We start from the raw sequence: 19,190 nt of genomic DNA, 5'->3' as shown, positions 1-19,190 counted from the left end.
TCCTCCTAGAATCCAAGACTTGAAAGTAGTATTACAAGAGGGCCAAAATCAGCTATGACCATGTCTCCACAGTTATGAATATATTTTTCCATGTTTCCCTCACCAACAGAGAGCTTCCTTCCCTGGCTTGCTCTTTCAGTCACTTCAGTCATGTGTGACTCTTTTCGACCATACGGACTGTAACCTGCCAGGCTCCTCTGTCCATGGGATTCTCCAGGCAAGAATACTGGAGTGGGTTGCCATGCCCTCCTCCAGGGGATCTTCCTGACCAAGGGATCAAACCTATGTCTATTTATGTCTCCTGCATTGACAGGTAGGTTATTTTTGTTTTTGTTTTTTTTGTAAATTTATTTATTTTAATTGGAGGCTAATTACTTTACAATATTGTAGTGGTTTCTGCCATACATTCACATGAATCAGCCATGGGTGTACATGTGTCCCCCATTCTGAACCCCCTGTCCCATCCCTCAGGGTCATCCCACTGCACCAGCCCTGAGCACCCTGTCTCATGCATTGAACGTGGACTGGCTATCTATTTCATATATGGTAATATATAAGTTTCAATGCTATTCTCTCAAATCATCCCACCTTCACCTTCTCCCACAGAGTCCAAAAGTCTGTTCCTTACATCTGTGTCTCTTTTGCTGTCTTGTATACAGGGTCATCATTACCATCTTTCTAAATTCCATATGCATTAATATACTGTATTGGTGTTTTTCTTTCTGGCTTACTTCACTCTGTATAATAAGCTACAGTTTTATCCACCTCATTAGAACTGATTCAAATGTATTATTTTTAAAGGGTGAGTAATACTCCATTGTGTATATGTACCACAGCTTTCTTATCCATTCATCTGCTGATGGACATCTAGGTTGCTTCCATGTCCTGGCTATTATAAACAGTGCTGCAATGAATATTGGGATACACGTGTCTCTTTCAATTCTGGTTTCCTCAGTGTGTATGCCCAGCAGTGGGATTGCTGGGTCATAAGGCAGTTCTATTTCCAGTTTTTTAAGGAATCCCTACACTGTTCTCCATAGTGGCTGTACTATTTTGCATTCCCACCAACAGTATAAGAGGGTTCCCTTTTCTTTGCACCCTCTCCATCATTTATTGTTTGTAGGCTTTATGATAGCAGCCATTCTGATCGGTGTGAGATGGTACCTCATTGTGGTTTTGATTTGCATTTCTCTGATAATGAGTGATGTTGAGCATCTTTTAATGTGTTTGTTAGCAATATGTATGTCTTCTTTGGAGAAATGTCTGTTTAGTCCTCTATGACCCACCTCCCAGAGTAATGGAAATAAAAGCAAAAATAAATAAATGGGACACAAACTTTTGCACAACATAAACCTAAAGGCTTTTGCACAATGAAGGAAACTATAAAGTAAGGTGAAAAGACAGCCTTCAGAATGGGAGAAAAATAATAGCAAACAAAGCAATTGAAAAAGAATTAATCTCAAGAATATACAAGCAGCTCATGCAGCTCAATCCCAGAAAAATAAACAACCCAATCAAAAATGGGCCAAAGAACTAGACAGACAGTTTCTTTATGACTAGCACCACCTGAAGTTTACATGTTACAAATTGTCATATCATTCAAGAAATTCACTTATCAGACTCAAAGAATCAAAATTTAAAAGAAACCATACAGCAGTTCTAATTTAACTTTCCATCTGAATATTTAATCACACAGAATATCTTCAAGTTGAAATTGAGGCTTGACTACCTTGAGAAGCTAATTACCAAGTCACCTTTTTGAGCAAGCTTTGAATGTAAAAATGTACACCTCTATAGAGCTTCCAATACCTGTTACCAGGTCAGGATTTTGGTTACACAGAGGATTAGACCTCTTTCTGCAAATGTACTGCCCCAGGTTTAACTTTGTCTGTTTTTCAGTTTGCTCCTTACATTTTGACATATCTCCAGCTTAACAGGCTTCCACTGAATACATTTCATGCTATCTACCCTTGGAAGGAAAGTTATGACCAACCTAGACAGCATATTCAAAAGCAGAGATATTACTTTGCCAAAAAGGTCCATCTAGTCAAGGTTATGGTTCTGCCAGTAGTCATGTATGGATGTGAGAATTGTACTGTGAAGAAAGCTGAGCGCCAAAGAATTGATGCTTTTGAACTGTGGTGTTGGAGAAGACTCTTGTGAGCCCCTTGGACTGCAAGGAGATCCAACCAGTCCATCCTAAAGGAGATCAGTCCAGGGTGTTCATTGGAAGGACTAATGCTGAGGCTGAAGCTCCAATACTTTGGCCACCTCATGTGAAGAGTTGACTCATTGGAAAAGACCCTGATGCTGGGAGGGATTCGGGGCAGGAGGAGAAGGGGACGACAGAAGATAAGATGGCTGGATGGCATCACCGACTTGAAGCACATGAGTTTGAATGAACTCCGGGAGTTGGTGATGGACAGGGAGGCCTGGCATGCTGCAATTCATGGGGTTGCAAAGAGTCGAACACGACTGAGTGACTGAACTGAACTGAACTGATCATGAATTATCTAACTGGCTTCCACTGAATAAATTTCATGTTATCTATCAGTAGTTCTCTCTAAAGATTGTGATATTGGGATAACTGGTGGGATGAGGCATTTACTACCAGCTTGAAATTCCTAAATGTTTTCACTTCCTAATGTAAAGTATGTGAGATCTATCTCTTGCATCTATAGTTAGATCGAATGAGAGATCTTGCCTTTTCTCATTAACTTCGTTTAACCATAATGTGATGATAGAAATGGCATTTCTGGACCACTTTTCTGAAAATTACCCATACTGTCAATTCTGTTTTGTTAAATTATCTATAATCTCAAGAAGCCATAAAAATGTAAACTACTGAGAAAATAATAATGAGTATCTTAAAGCTAACTGACTTCCTTTCTTTGTGCCCTCTAGGCTACATTATTCCAATACCGAATTTTGGAAAAACTTCCTGAAACAACTTTGTCCAGCAACAGGCTGTGCTTCATAATGGAAATGCTGACTATATTCTATAGATCCTTCACCATTTTCTTGTCTTCTAAGTAGAGATTTAATTATCTCTGTAGGTGAAATTCAGATTCGAGTTCATTATTCAGTACAATTCAGTTCAGTTCACACAGTCGTGTCCAACTCTTTGCCACCCCATGAATTACAGCACGCCAGGCCTCCCTGTCCATCACCAACTCCCAGAGATCACTCAAACTCACATCCATTGAGTCAGTGATGCCATCCAGCCATCTCATCCTCTGTCGTCCCCTTCTCCTCCTGCCCACAATCCATCCCAGCATCAGAACATTTTTCAATGAGTCAACTCTTTGGCCACCTTCGCATGAGTTGGCCAAAGTACTAGAGTTTCAGCTTTAGCATCATTCCTTCCAAAGAAATCCCAGGACTGTTCTCCTTTAGAATGGACTGGTTGGATCTCCTTGCAGTCCAAGGGACTCTCAAGAGTCTTCTCCAACACTACAGTTCAAAAGCATCAATACTTCAGTGCTCAGCTTTCTTCACAGTCCAACTCTCACATTCTTACATGACTACTGGAAAAACCATAGCCTTGGCTAGACGGACCTTTGTTGGCAAAGTGACGTCTCTGCTTTTCAGTATGCTACCAAGGTTGGTCATAACTTTTCTTCCAAGGAGTAAGCGTCTTTTAACTTCATGGCTGCAATCACCATCTGCAGTGATTTTGGAGCCCCCAAAAAGGAAGTCTGACACTGTTTCCACTGTTTCCCCATCTATTTCCCATGAAGTGATGGGACCAGATGCCAAGATCTTAGTTTTCCGAATGTCGAGCTTTAAGCCAACTTTTTCACTCTCCACGTTCACTTTCATCAAGAGGCTTTTGAGTTCCTCTTCACTTTCTGCCATAAGGGTGGTGTCATCTGCATATCTGAGGTTATTGATATTTCTCCCTGCAATCTGGATTCCAGCTTGTGCTTCTTCCAGCCCAGCATTTCTCATGATGCATTCTGCATATAAGTTAAATAAGCAGGGTGACAATATACAGCCTTCACGCACTCCTTTTCCTATTTGGAACCAGTCTGTTGTTCCATGTCTAGTTTTAACTGTTGCTTCCTGACCTGCATACAATTTCTCAAGAGGCAGGTCAGGTGGTCAGATGGTATTCCCATCTCTCTCAGAATTTCCCACAGTTTATTTTGATCCACTCAGTCAAAGGCTTTGGCATAGTCGATAAAGCAGAAATAGATGATTTTCTGGAACTCTCTTTCTTTTTCGATGATCCAGCGGATGATGGCAATTTGGTCTCTGGTTCCTCTGCCTTTTCTAAAACCAGCTTGAACATCTGGAAGTTCACAGTTCATGTACTGCTGAAGCCTGGCTTGGAGAATTTTGAGCATTACTTTATGAGCGTGTGAGATGAGTGCAATTGTGTGGTAGTTTGAGCATTCTTTGGCATTGCCTTTGTTTGGGATTGGAATGAAAACTGACCTTTTCCAGTTCTGTGGCCACTGCTGAGTTTTCCAAATTTGCTGACATATCAACTGCAGCACTCTCATAGCATCATCTTTCAGGATTTGATATAGCTCAATTGGAATTCCATCACCTCCACTAGCTTTGTACATAGTGATGCTTTCTAAGGCCCACTTGACTTCACATTCCAGGATGTCTGGCTCTAGGTGAGTGATCACACCATCGTGATTATCTTGGTTGTGAAGAACTTTTTTGTGCAGCTCTTCTGTGTATTCTTGCCACCTCTTCTTAATATCTTCTACTTCTGTTAGGTCCATACCATTTCTGTCCTTTATTGAGCCCATCTTTGGATGAAATGTTCCCTTGGTATTTCTAATTTTCTTGAGGAGATCTCTAGTCTTTCCCATTCTGTTGTTTTCCTCTATTTCTTTGCATTGATTACTGAGGAAGGCTTTCTTATCTCTCCTTGCTATTCTTTGGAACTCTGCATTCAGATGCTTATCTCCTTCCTTTTCTCCTTTGCTTTTCGCTTCTCTTCTTTTCACAGCTATTTGTAAGGCCTCCCCAGACAGCCATTTTGCTGTTTTACATTTCTTTTCCATGGGGATGGTCTTAATCCCTGTCTCCTGTACAACTTTTTCACTCTCCACGTTCACTTTCATCAAGAAGCTTTTGAGTTCCTCTTCACTTTCTTCCATAAGGGTGGTGTCATCTGCATATCTGAGGTTATTGATATTTCTCCCAGCAATCTGGATTCCAGCTTATGCTTCTTCTAGCCCATTGTTTCTCATGACGTACTCTGCATAAAAGTTATATTAGCAGGGTGATAATATACAGCCTTTATGTACTCCTTTTCCTATTTGGAACCAGTCTGTTGTTCCATGTCCAGTTCTAACTGTTGCTTCCTGACCTACATACAGTTTCTCAAGAGGCAGGTCAGGTGGTCTGGTATTCCCATCTCCTTAAGAATTGTTCACAGTTTATTATCATCTACTCAGTAAAAGGCTTTGACATAGGCAATAAAGCAGAAATAGATGTTTTATCTGGAACTCTCTTGCCTTTTTGATGATCCAGCAGATGTTGGCAATTTGATCTCTGGTTCCTCTACCACTTCTAAAACAAGCTTGAACATCTGGAAGTTCACGGATCATATATTGCTAAAGCCTGGCTTGGAGAATTTTGAGCATTACCTTACTAGCATGTGAGATGAGTGCAATTCTGTCATAGTTTGACCATTCTTTGGCATCACCTTTGTTTGTGATTGGAATGAAAACTTACATTTTCAAGTCCTGTGGCCACTGCTGAGTTTTCCAAATTTGCTGGCATATTGAGTGCAGCACTTTCACAGCATCATCTTTCAGGACTTGAAAGAGCTCAACTGGAATTCCATCACCTCCACTAGCTTTGTACATAGTGATGCTTTCTAAGGCCCACTTGCCTTCACATTCCAGGATGTCTGGCTTTCAGTGATCACACCATCGTGATTATCTGGGTCGTGAAGCTCTGTTTTGTACAGTTCTTCTGTGTATTCTTGCCACCTCTTTTTAATATCTTCTGCTTCTGTTAGGTCCATGCCATTTCTGTCCTTTATTGAGCACATCTTTACATGAAATGTTCCCTTGGTATCTCTAATTTTCTTGAAGAGATCCCTAGTCTTTCCCATTCTGTTATTCTCCTCTATTTCTTTGCAGTAGTCGCTGAGGAAGGCTTTCTTATCTCTCCTTGCTATTCTTTGGAACTCTGCATACAAATAGGAATATCTTTCCTTTTCGCTTCTCTTCTTTTCACAGCGATTTGTAAGGCCTCCCCAGACAGTTATTTTGCTGTTTTGCATTTCTTTTCCATGAGGATGGTCTTGATCCCTGCCTCCTGTACAATGTCACGAACCTCCATCCATAGTTCATCAGGCACTCTATCAGATTTAATCCCTTAAATCTATTTCTCACTTCCACTGTATAATCATAAGGGATTTGATTTAGGTCATACCTGAATGGTCTAGTGGTTTTCCCTACTTTCTTCAATTTAAGTCTGAATCTGGCAATAAGGAGTTCATGGTCTGAGCCACAGTCAGCTCCTGGTCTTGTTTTTGCTGACTGTATAGAACATCTCCATCTTAGGTTGCAAAGAATATAATCAATCTAATTTTGGTGTTGACCATCTGGTGATGTCCATGTGTAAAGTCTTCTCCTGTGTTGTTGGAAGAGGGTGTTTGTTATGACCAGTGTGTTCTCTTGGCAAAGCTCTATTAGCCTTTGTCCTGCTTCATTCTGTATTCCAAGGCCAAATTTTCCTGCTACTCCAGGTGTTTCTTGACTTCCTACTTTTGCATTCCAGTCCCCTATAATGAAAAGGACATCTTTTTTGGGTGTTAGTTCTAAAAGGTCTTGTAGGTCTTCATAGAACCGTTCAACTTTAGCTTCTTCAGCATTAATGTTTGGGGCATAGACTTGGATTATCATGATATTGAATGGTTTGCCTTGGAAACGAACAGAGATCATTTTGTCCTTTTTGAGATTGCATCCAAGTTCTGCATTTTGGACTCTTTTGTTGACCATGATGGCCACTCCATTTCTTCCAAGGTATTCCTGCCCACAGTAGTAGATATAATGGTCATCTGAGTTAAATTCAACCATTCCAGTCCATTTTAGTTCACTGACTCCTAGAATGTCAATGTTTACTCTTGGTATCTCCTGTTTGACCACTTCCAATTTGCCTTGATTCATGGACCTGACATTCCAGGTTCCTATGCCACATTGCTCTCTACAGCATCAGTCCTTGCTTCTATCACCAGTCACATCCACAACTGGGTATTGTTTTTGCTTTGGTCCATCCCTTCATTCTTTCCGGAGTTGTTTCTCCACTGATCTCCAGTAACATATTGGGCAGCTACCGACCATTTCAGTATCCTATCATTTTGCCTTTTCATACCACTCATGGGGTTCTCAAGGCAAGAATACTGAAGTGGTTTGCCATTCCCTTTTCCCATGGACCACATTCTGTCAGATCTCTCCACCATGACCCTCCCATCTTGGGTGGCCCCACACGGCATAGGTTGGTTTCATTGAGTTAGACATGGCTGTGGTCCGTGTGATCAGATTGGCTAGTTTTCTGTGATTATGGTTTCAGTTTGTCTGCCCTCTGATGCCCTCTCACACACCTACCATCTTACTTGGGTTTCTCCTACCTTGGACATGAGGTATCTCTTCACAGCTGCTCCAGCAAAGCGCAGCTGCTGCTCCTTACCTTTCACGAGGGGTATCTCTTCAGGGCTGGCCCTCCTGACCTTGAACGTGGAGTAGCTCCTCTCAGCCCTCCTGCAGCTGTGCAGCCAATGCTCCTTAGATGTGGGGTTACTCCTCTCGGCCACTGCTACTGACCTCAGATATGGGGTAGCTCCTCTCGGCCACTCCTGTGCCATAGCAGCCTGGCACTCTCATGCTTAGATTAGATCTTAGAATACGCCAAAATTAATTGCAGGCCTCTCCGATGCTGTAAAGAGCAATATTGCATAGGAACCTGGAATGTTATGTCCATGAATCAAGGCAAATTGGAAGTGGTCAAACAGGAGATGCCAAGAGTGAATGTCAACATTCTATGAATCAGCGAACTAAAATGGACTGAAATGGGTGAATTTAACTCAGACGACCATTATATCTACTACTGGGAGCAGGAATCCCTTAGAAGAAATGGAGTAGCCATCATGGTCAGCAAAAGAGTCTGGAATGCAGTACTAGGATGCAACTCTGATAGAGTGCCTGATGAACTATGGGCGGAGGTTCATGACATTGTACAGGAGGCAGGGATCAAGACCATCCCCATGGAAAAGAAATGCAAAACAGCAAAATGGCTGTCTGGGGAGGCCTTACAAATAGCTGTGAAAAGAAGAGAAGCGAAAAGCAAAGGAGAAAAGGAAGGAGATAAGCATCTGAATGCAGAGTTCCAAAGAATAGCAAGGAGAGATAAGAAAGCCTTCCTCAGTAATCAATGCAAAGAAATAGAGGAAAACAACAGAATGGGAAAGACTAGAGATCTCCTCAAGAAAATTAGAAATACCAAGGGAACATTTCATCCAAAGATGGGTTCAATAAAGGACAGAAATGGTATGGACCTAACAGAAGTAGAAGATATTAAGAAGAGGTGGCAAGAATACACAGAAGAGCTGCACAAAAAAGTTCTTCACAACCAAGATAATCACGATGGTGTGATCACTCACCTAGAGCCAGACATCCTGGAATGTGAAGTCAAGTGGGCCTTAGAAAGCATCACTATGTACAAAGCTAGTGGAGGTGATGGAATTCCAATTGAGCTATATCAAATCCTGAAAGATGATGCTATGAGAGTGCTGCAGTTGATATGTCAGCAAATTTGGAAAACTCAGCAGTGGCCACAGAACTGGAAAAGGTCAGTTTTCATTCCAATCCCAAACAAAGGCAATGCCAAAGATGCTCAAACTACCACACAATTGCACTCATCTCACACGCTCATAAAGTAATGCTCAAAATTCTCCAAGCCAGGCTTCAGCAGTACATGAACTGTGAACTTCCAGATGTTCAAGCTGGTTTTAGAAAAGGCAGAGGAACCAGAGACCAAATTGCCATCATCCGCTGGATCATCGAAAAAGAAAGAGAGTTCCAGAAAATCATCTATTTCTGCTTTATCGACTATGCCAAAGCCTTTGACTGAGTGGATCAAAATAAACTGTGGGAAATTCTGAGAGAGATGGGAATACCATCTGACCACCTGACCTGCCTCTTGAGAAATTGTATGCAGGTCAGGAAGCAACAGTTAAAACTAGACATGGAACAACAGACTGGTTCCAAATAGGAAAAGGAGTGCGTGAAGGCTGTATATTGTCACCCTGCTTATTTAACTTATATGCAGAATGCATCATGAGAAATGCTGGGCTGGAAGAAGCACAAGCTGGAATCCAGATTGCAGGGAGAAATATCAATAACCTCAGATATGCAGATGACACCACCCTTATGGCAGAAAGTGAAGAGGAACTCAAAAGCCTCTTGATGAAAGTGAACGTGGAGAGTGAAAAAGTTGGCTTAAAGCTCGACATTCGGAAAACTAAGATCTTGGCATCTGGTCCCATCACTTCATGGGAAATAGATGGGGAAACAGTGGAAACAGTGTCAGACTTCCTTTTTGGGGGCTCCAAAATCACTGCAGATGGTGATTGCAGCCATGAAGTTAAAAGACGCTTACTCCTTGGAAGAAAAGTTATGACCAACCTTGGTAGCATACTGAAAAGCAGAGACGTCACTTTGCCAACAAAGGTCCGTCTAGCCAAGGCTATGGTTTTTCCAGTAGTCATGTAAGAATGTGAGAGTTGGACTGTGAAGAAAGCTGAGCACTGAAGTATTGATGCTTTTGAACTGTAGTGTTGGAGAAGACTCTTGAGAGTCCCTTGGACTGCAAGGAGATCCAACCAGTCCATTCTAAAGGAGAACAGTCCTGGGATTTCTTTGGAAGGAATGATGCTAAAGCTGAAACTCCAATACTTTGGCCACCTCATATGAAGAGTTGACTCACTGCAAAAGACCCTGATGCTGGGATGGATTGTGGGCAGGAAGAGAAGGGGATGACAGAGGATGAGATGGCTGGATGGCATCACTGAGTAGATGGACATGAGTTTGAGTAAGCTCTGGGAGTTGGTGATTTACAAGGAGGCCTGGTGTGCTGTGATTCATGGGGTCACAAAGAGTGGGACACGACTGAGGGACTGAGCTGAACTGAAGTGCATCTAAGTCAGTGACATAAACCCTCTTGGAGGTTGCCATTACCCCTACCATAGAAGCCATAGACCCTAGGGCTGGGTTGCCTCATGTCAAACAACTAACAGGGAGGGAAAGCAACCACACCCATCAGGAGATAATCAGATTAAAATTCTACTGAGCATGGCCCAAGGAGCCCTGGCTGCATGGGTGCAGGAGGGCCTAAGGAGCTAGCCCACGTTGAAGGTCAGGAAGGGCGGTGGTGAGGAGATACCCCTCATCCAAGTTAAGGAGCAATGGCTGCGCTTTGCTGGAGCAGCCATGAAGAGATATCCCATGCCCAAGGTAAGAGAAACCCAAGTAAGACGATAGGTGTTGCAAGAGGGCATCAGAGGGCAGACACACTGAAACCATACTCACAGAAAACTAGTCAATCTAATCAAACTAGGACCACAGCCCCTTGTCTAACTCAGTGAAACTAAGCCATGCCCTGGGGCAACCTAAGACAGGCGGGTCATGGTGGAGAGATCTGACAGACTGTGGTCCACTGGAAAAGGGAATGGCAAACCACTTCAGTATTCTTTCATTGAGAACCTCATGAACATTATGAAAAGGCAAAATGATAGGATACTGAAAGAGAAACTCCCCAGGTCAGTAGGTGCCCAATATGTTACTGGAGATCAGTGGAGAAATAACTCCAGAAAGAATGAAGGGAGGGAGCCAAAGCAAAAACAATACCCAGCTGTGGATGTGACTGGTGATAGAAGCAAGGTCCGATGCTGTAAAGAGCAATATTGCATAGGAACCTGGAATATCAGGTCCATGAATCAAGGCAAATTGGAAGTGGTCAAACAAGAGATGGCAAGAGTGAGTGTTGACATTCTAGGAATCATCGAACTGAAATGGACTGGAATGAGTAAATTTAACTCAGATGACCATTATATCTACTACTGTGGGCAGGAATACCTTGGAAGAAATGGAGTGGCCATCATGGTCAACAAAAGAGTCCAAAATGCAGAACTTGGATGCAATCTCAAAAACGACAAAATGATCTCTGTTCATTTCCAAGGCAAACCATTCAATATCAGAGTAATCCAAGTCTATGCCCCAACCAGTAATGCTGAAGAAGCTGAAGTTGAACGGTTCTATGAAGACCTACAAGACCTTTTAGAACTAATACCCAAAAATGATGTCCTTTTCATTATAGGGGACTGGAATGCAAAAGTAGGAAGTCAAGAAACACCTGGAGTAACAGGCAAATTTGGCCTTGGAATATGGAATGAAGCACGGCAAAGACTGATAGAGTTTTGCCAAGAAAATGCACTGGTCATAACAAACACCCTCTTCCAACAACACAAGAGAAGACTCCATACATGGACATCACCAGATGGTCAACACCAAAATCAGATTGATTATATTCTTTGCAGCCAAAGATGGAGAAGCTCTATACAGTCAGCAAAAACAAGACCGGGTGCTTACTGTGGCTCAGACCATGAACTCCTAATTGCCAAATTCAGACTTAAATTGAAGAAACCAGGGAAAACCACTAGACCATTCAGGTATGACCTAAATCAAATCCCTTATGATTATACAGTGGAAGTGAGAAATAGATTTAAGGGCCTAGATCTGATAGATGGAGTGCCTAATGAGCTATGGATGGAGGTTCGTGACATTGTACAGGAGACAGGGATCAAGACCATCCCCATGGAAAAGGAATGCAAAAAAGCAAAATGGCTGTCTGGAGAGGCCTTACAAATAGCTGTGAAAAGAAGAGAAGTGAAAAGCAAAGGAGAAAAGGAAAGATATAAACATCTGAATTCAGAGTTCCAAAGAAAAGCAAGAAGAGATAAGAAAGCCTTCTTCAGCAATCAATGCAAAGAAATAGAGGAAAACAACAGAATGGGAAAGACTAGGGATCTCTTCAAGAAAATCAGAGATACCAAAGGAACATTTCATGCAAAGATGAGCTCGATAAAGGACAGAAATGGTATGGACCTAACAGAAGTAGAAGATATTAAGAAGAGATGGCAAGAATACACAGAAAAACTGTACAAAAAAGATCTTCATGACCCAGATAATCACGATGGTGTGATCGCTCACCTAGAGCCAAACATCCTGGAATGTGAAGTCAAGTGGGCCTTAGAAAGCATCACTATGAACAAAGCTAGTGGAGGTGATGGAATTCCAGTTGAGCTATTCCAAATCCTGGAAGATGATGCTGTGAAAGTGCTGCACTCAATATGCCAGCAAATTTGGAAAACTCAGCAGTGGCCACAGGACTGGAAAAGGTCAGTTTTCATTCCAATCCCAAACAAAGGCAATGCCAAAGAATGCTCAAACTACCACACAATTGCACTCATCTCACATGCTAGTAAAGTAATGCTCAAAATTCTCCAAGCCAGGCTTCAGCAATATGTGAACTGTGAACTTCCAGATGTTCAAGCTGGTTTTAGAAAAGGCAGAGGAACCAGAAATCAAATTGCCAACATCCGCTGGATCATCGAAAAAGAAATAGAGTTCCAGAAAAACATCTATTTCTTCTTTATTGACTATGCCAAAGCCTTTGACTGTGTGGATCACAATGAACTGTGGGAAATTCCGAAAGAGATGGGAATACCAGACCACCTGATCTGCCTCTTGAGAAATTGTATGCAGGTCAGGAAGCAACAGTTAGAACTGGACATGGAACAACAGACTGGTTCCAAATAGGAAAAGGAGTTCGTCAAGGCTGTATATTGTCACCCTGTTTATTTAACTTCTATGCAGAGTACATCATGAGAAACGCTGGACTGGAAGAAACACAAGCTGGAATCAAGATTGCCGGGAGAAATATCAGTAACCTCAGATATGCAGATGACACCACCCTTATGGCAGAAAGTGAAGAGGAAATCAAAAGCCTCTTGATGAAAGCGAAAGAGGAGAGTGAAAAAGTTGGCTTAAAGCTCAACATTCAGAAAACAAAGATCATGGCATCTGGTCCCACCACTTCATGGGAAATAGATGGGGAAACAGTGGAAACAGTGTCAGACTTTATTTTTCTTGGCTCCAAAATCACTGCAGATGGTGAATGCAGCCATGAAATTAAAAGACGCTTACTCCTTGGAAGGAAAGTTATGACCAACCTAGATAGCATATTCAAAAGCAGAGACATTACTTTGCCAACAAAGGTTCGTCTAGTCAAGGCTATGGTTTTTCCAGTGGTCATGTATGGATGTGAGAGTTGGACTGTGAAGAAGGCTGAGCGCCGAAGAATTGATGCTTTTGAACTGTGGTGTTGGAGAAGACTCCTGAAAGTCCTTTGGACTTCAAGGAGATCCAACCAGTCCATTCTGAAGGAGATCAGCCCTGGGATTTCTTTGGAAAGAATGATGCTAAAGCTGAAACTCCAGTACTTTAGCTACCTCATGCGAAGTGTTGACTCACTGGAAAAAACTCTGATGCTGGGAGGGATTGGGGGCAGGAGGAGAAGGGGACGACAGAGGATGAGATGGCTGGATGGCATAACTGACTCAATGGATGTGAGTCTGAGTGAACTCTGGGAGTTGGTGATGGACAAGGAGGCCTGGCGTACAGTGATTCATGGGGTCGCAAAGGGTAGGACACAACTGAGCGACTGATCTGATCTGAGCATGGACCTGCCCACCAGTGTGGTTTAGTCACTAAATCATGGTGAACTCTTTGTGGTCTCATGGACTGTAACCTGACAGGCTCCTCTGTCCATGGAATTCTCCAGGCAAGAATACTGGAATGGGTTACCATTTCCTTCCCCAGGGGATCTTCCTGACCCAGGGACTGAACCCTCATCTCCTGCATTGCAGGGAGTCTCTTGTTTTGCAGGCAGATTCTCTACCAACTGAGCCCGGAGGGAAGCCCTATTCTAAGACAATTAAGGACAATTAGAGTTCCATACAAACTTCATAATCAGATGGATTCTCTTATATGTAGATTTCATGGCCTTATTCTGGTTCTTGTTGAAGTACTGTGTATATGAAATAAAGAGAGACAGTGTGGCAGAAACATTAAGTGCTCAGATTCTAGAGACAAACTGCTGGGATTTCAAACCCCAGTTGTGTCAATTACTATTTCCTGGATCTTAAAGAATTTACTAACCTCTTTGTGCCTTGGTTTTCTTATCTTTGAAATCAATTAGAAACTGTCCTGGTCCAGGCGTGGGCTGGAAAAGAATTTCCAGACATGAGACAGAATGAGAGGGAAAATAAAGTTTCAGAGTGAGAGACTGTTAGAACAGGGGGTCAGCTCAAGGGAGAACTGACTCTGAATACGGGTCCTTAGTCCACTTTTATACCCAGGGTACAAGGAGTAGGATAGGGGTCTTGCAGGTCATTTGCTGATTGGATGAGGCATGTATACTGGGTGGGGGAAGAGTAGGGCAAATACCTTCTCCCTATGGGGTAAGAAAGGAGACATGTTATACTGTTCCATTAATCGTTACAACATGAGGGAGGGAAGGATGATAGGGTCTGGTTTTTCTCTTCTTGTATTCCAAGCCCCTCCTTGGTTTTATCTGCTCGTTCATCCTTGGGTCACCATAGAAACCTCCTTGTATCTTAGTTTTCTCTTCCACAGTGTATAATATAGATCAGTGTTCATGTTGTAAGTTACTGATAGGTTTGTTGGGGAAAAAAAATGAATACATATCCAAAAAATACTTAAAAATTGCTTGTCACATGATGTAAATATATTTTTTTTCTCTTTTAATCCCTGCCGCTCTATATCAGTATTTATGTCTTATCTATCTCCTTGCAGTTATTCTATTTCTGTCATCTCATGTACAGATAGAGTAAAAACAAGTTAAGATATTGAAGAGAAATAAAGATGTCACTCATGATTCACTCAATAGAATTTTACAATGTATTTGAGAATCAGAAAACATACATACAATATTGTGTATGCAGATATGTGGCTTAAAAAAAAGAAAAATGTCTCTGTGACTCAGTCTAAAATAATTTTGATATTTACCATAAAAACAACAAGGTGGGAAAGTGAAAGTCGCTCAGTCGTGTTTGACTCTTTGCATCCATGAATTATACAATCCATGGGATTCTCCAGGCCAGAATACTGGAATGGGTAGCCTTTCCCTTCTCCACGGGAACTTCCCAACCCAGGGATCCAACCCAGGTCTCTGGCATTGCAGGCAGATTCTTTACCAACTGAGCCACAAGGGAAGCCCAACGACGTATACATACATAAGGTATACGTACATATATATTTATTTCAGAGGCAAGATAGTTGTTCCTATAATATAATCATACTGGAAGGGAAGCATAGGCTTAATGATACAGAAACTGAGGCCAGGACAATTAAATCAAAATTTGCAGAAGACAACATCAGACAAGAGAAGACTTCATTCCATGGGGAAGAGAAGCCAGACACACTTGGAACTCATTTTCAGGGAAACAAAGAGCGGGAGGATTTAGGTCCTGCGCTTGCTAATTGACCTTAACCAAATGTAAATTAAGCTTTCTTATATGTTCATGGCAGGTGGTAGTTTTACAACTTGGAGCAAGGCATACGGCAAAGTTAGGCTCGTACCCCTCCACAGAGACTGGGAGACGGGGAACTGTCTTCCTTGATGGTTATACTTCAAAAGAATGGTTCCCAGGTCTTTGAGAAAGATAGTCCTGGGTTGTGAAATGACAAGAGGCTTTTACAAAAGCCTTATATCTCTAAGAGGAAAAGAAAGCATTTACAGTGAAAGGTTTTCTAAAGTAAATGCTCTTAATAAAAGGGAATTTAGGGCTCAGAGACGGAGAAGGCAATGGCAACCCACTCCAGTACTCTTGCCTGGAAAATCCCATGGACAGAGGAGCCTGGTAGGCTGCAGTCCATGGGGTCGCTAAGAGTCAGGCATAACTGAGTGACTTTACTTTCACTTTTCACTTTCATGCATTGGAGAAGGAAATGGCAACCCACTCCAGTGTTCTTGCCTGGAGAATCAATCCCAGGGACAGGGGAGCCTGGTGGGCTGCCGTCTGTGGGGTCGCACAGAGTCAGACATGTCTGAGGTGACTTAGCAGCAGCAGCAGGGCCCAGAGACAGGAAAAAGACTGCCTGAAATTTAGTCAAGCTGAGGGGAATATTAAGCTTTTCTTTGTAAATATTTAATTTGTAAATCTGATTATTATTTTCTTTTTTAAAGAATAACAACAAAAACCTCAGGATTATCTTGGGTAAATTATTTCACCTTTCCTAACCTCAGCACTCTCATCTTGAAATGGAGATTGTAATACCTGATTTTGACACATTTGTATTAATTATGTGATTTTAATGAAATTATATAGATAAAATATTTCATTTAACTCCTTGGAAGATTATTTTCCACTCAATACTGTAGTTATATTAAATATTTTTTAAAAATTACTGTCATTGTTTTTATTCCACAATACAATTTTATTTGCTTTATATAATGACCTACCACTCTGTAACCTTTAGTCTATGGGTATTTTAAGATAAAACGGAAAGACAAATCAATGTCAGGTGCTTGACGTTAAAGCAACACAGCTATTAATCACTGACTCAGTTGATGCTGTATTATGAAAAATCTTTTGACCTGCCTCCATAATATTAAACTCTGTTTCGACCACGACTATAAATATCTGATATAATAAACATAATTTTCACTTTTAAATGTGTTTTCATTCTAATGAATCTGTAATCTTATGTTTTAATACACACTTGCTATTCTTTCCTTATTATAATTTTGGCACTGTGAAACATGGTATATCAAATCCTATAATTGTTAAGGCAAATTAGAAGTTTCTATATCACCATCTGCTGTTTGCAAGGTTCACTGTTCCAAAGTTAATAATCTAATTCATTAAACAAAAAACAACCCACATAAATGTGGTGTTAAATTAATGGTCCCAGTCTTATGAGGTAACTAGGGGGGTAAAATATGTTCTCTTTTTGAAAAACAGTGCTAGTTTTTGCTGTACATGACCTATTTTAAAAGGAGCCAGATGATGAGTGGGATAAATAATTGGAATTTAAAGGTATAAAATGTATTTAAACATTGAATTGGGGTCAATGCATGGCCTCCCCTCCTAAATATATATATGCTAACTATACATAAAAAATTCATCAGAAGAAATAAAGTAGAAAAATATAATAAGAACTGTCCAAATCATATAGTTCTGACTGTTTCTGAAACCTCGAGCTCTAAAAAATAATAAAAATGTATTATTATTACACTTAATTGGAAATCTTCCATCTCTGAACTTTTTATGCTTATTTTTACAGACCCTTTAGCAATATAATTTCTTAGTATGTCAAATATGATTCAATTATTCCTATATGAAATCAGTCATTGATGACTGCTCATATTTTATTTAGGAATTCAGAGGTTCATGTTTGTCAACTATCAGTCTATTTCAGGGCTTGATCGATGGTTCAAGTGGTAAAGAATCAACCTGCAATGCAGGAGATGCAAGACATGCGGGTTCACTCCCTATGTCAGGAAGATCCCCCCGGAGAAGGAAATGGAAACCCACTCCAGCATTCTTGCCTGGAAAATCCCATGGACAGAGGATCCTGGCAGGCTACAGTGTCTGGGGTCACAAAGAGTCAGATACCACTGAACATACATGTACAGTCTATTTCAGCATATATTTTCTAAGTAGTTCCCAAGTATTCAAGAAGTAGACTCTACAAATTATTCCAGGGAACCAATAGGTAATTTCTGAGCCCTTATTCCTTTCAGAATAGTTTACTAGTTGATTTAAGAGGAATATAGAAGAACTCGGTATACTAAGCTGTAGATAGAATAATGGCCTTCCAATTATGTCTGTGTCTTAATTCTGTGACTGTGTGAATATGTTACTTTAAATAGAAAAGGGAACTTTTCACATGGAATTAAGGGTCTTGAGTTGAAGAGCTTATTTCCAGTTATCTGGATGAAGACAATATAACAATGTTTCCCTATAAGAGGGAGTCTAGGAGGTTCAGAATCAGTGAATTACATGCAACAATGGAAGCAGAGATCAGAGTAACATAGGACCAAGAGCCAAGCAGGGAATAAAGTTGACCTCGAGGAGCTGGAAAAGTAAAGGAAGCACATTTCCAGTTTGAACTTCCAGAAGGAACAAAGCCCTGTTGACACCTTGATTTTTAGCCCAGTGATACTTCTGATGTAGCAAATTATAAGATAGTAAATTTTTGTTAAGTCACTAAATTTGTGACAATTTGCTGCAGAAACAGTAGGAAAATAATACATGCTGCATCCAACCCCTGGGCCTATGAGCTAATCACAGACAGAAATTACAATAACAACAACAAAAAACCAAAATTATATATATATATGAAACAAATTTTAAGGAGTAAAAGAAAAGGGTTAACTAGAGATCATCAAGGTCTTTTGTGATATACTGCTTGAATGAGATAGACTTTAAGTCAGAATTTAAATATTAAAATTTAATCTCTAAATAGACCAAGTCTTCATCTCATCACTAATCCTGCTACTTTCCTTGCCACTTCATCCCCCACTAGCTGGCTGGCATCCCAGATTGTACCTCTGGAGTACTTGTGGACTTTCTCATCTTGCAAATGTTCTCAGCACTCCTGTTGGATGTCCTCTGTCCAAAATGCCACTTGAATCCTGAGCTACATTGTTATCATGCCTGCCACTATCCTGCAGGATGACCTGATACCACTGCTCAGGAAGTTAGCTCTCAGAGCTGCCGCTGCTGCTGATAGTCACTAAGTCATGTCTGACTCTTTGTTCATGGGATTTTCCAGGCAAGAATAGTGGAGTGGGTTGCCATTTCCTTCTCCAGAGGATCTTCCCAGCCCAGGAATCGAACACCCGTCTCCTGCTTTGCAGACAGATTCTTTACCACTGAGCCACCTGGGAAACCCAGGTCCCAGACAATCTAAGCTAAAACAAACAACTGAGTAGCAAAAGGGATGCTGTCTTCTACTGAGTCCTCACAGTGCCAGAGTCATGGAATTTTTCCATTAAGATACTACAAACCCCTCTTCTTTCTTAATTCCTGAATACTGTCAGTGGTCAAAAACTGAGTGAAAATATTT

This window comes from Bubalus bubalis, chromosome 5, assembly GCF_019923935.1.
Source record: "Bubalus bubalis isolate 160015118507 breed Murrah chromosome 5, NDDB_SH_1, whole genome shotgun sequence".
NCBI classification, from domain to species: Eukaryota; Metazoa; Chordata; class Mammalia; order Artiodactyla; family Bovidae; genus Bubalus; species Bubalus bubalis.
This window is presented reverse-complemented; position numbering follows the sequence as displayed.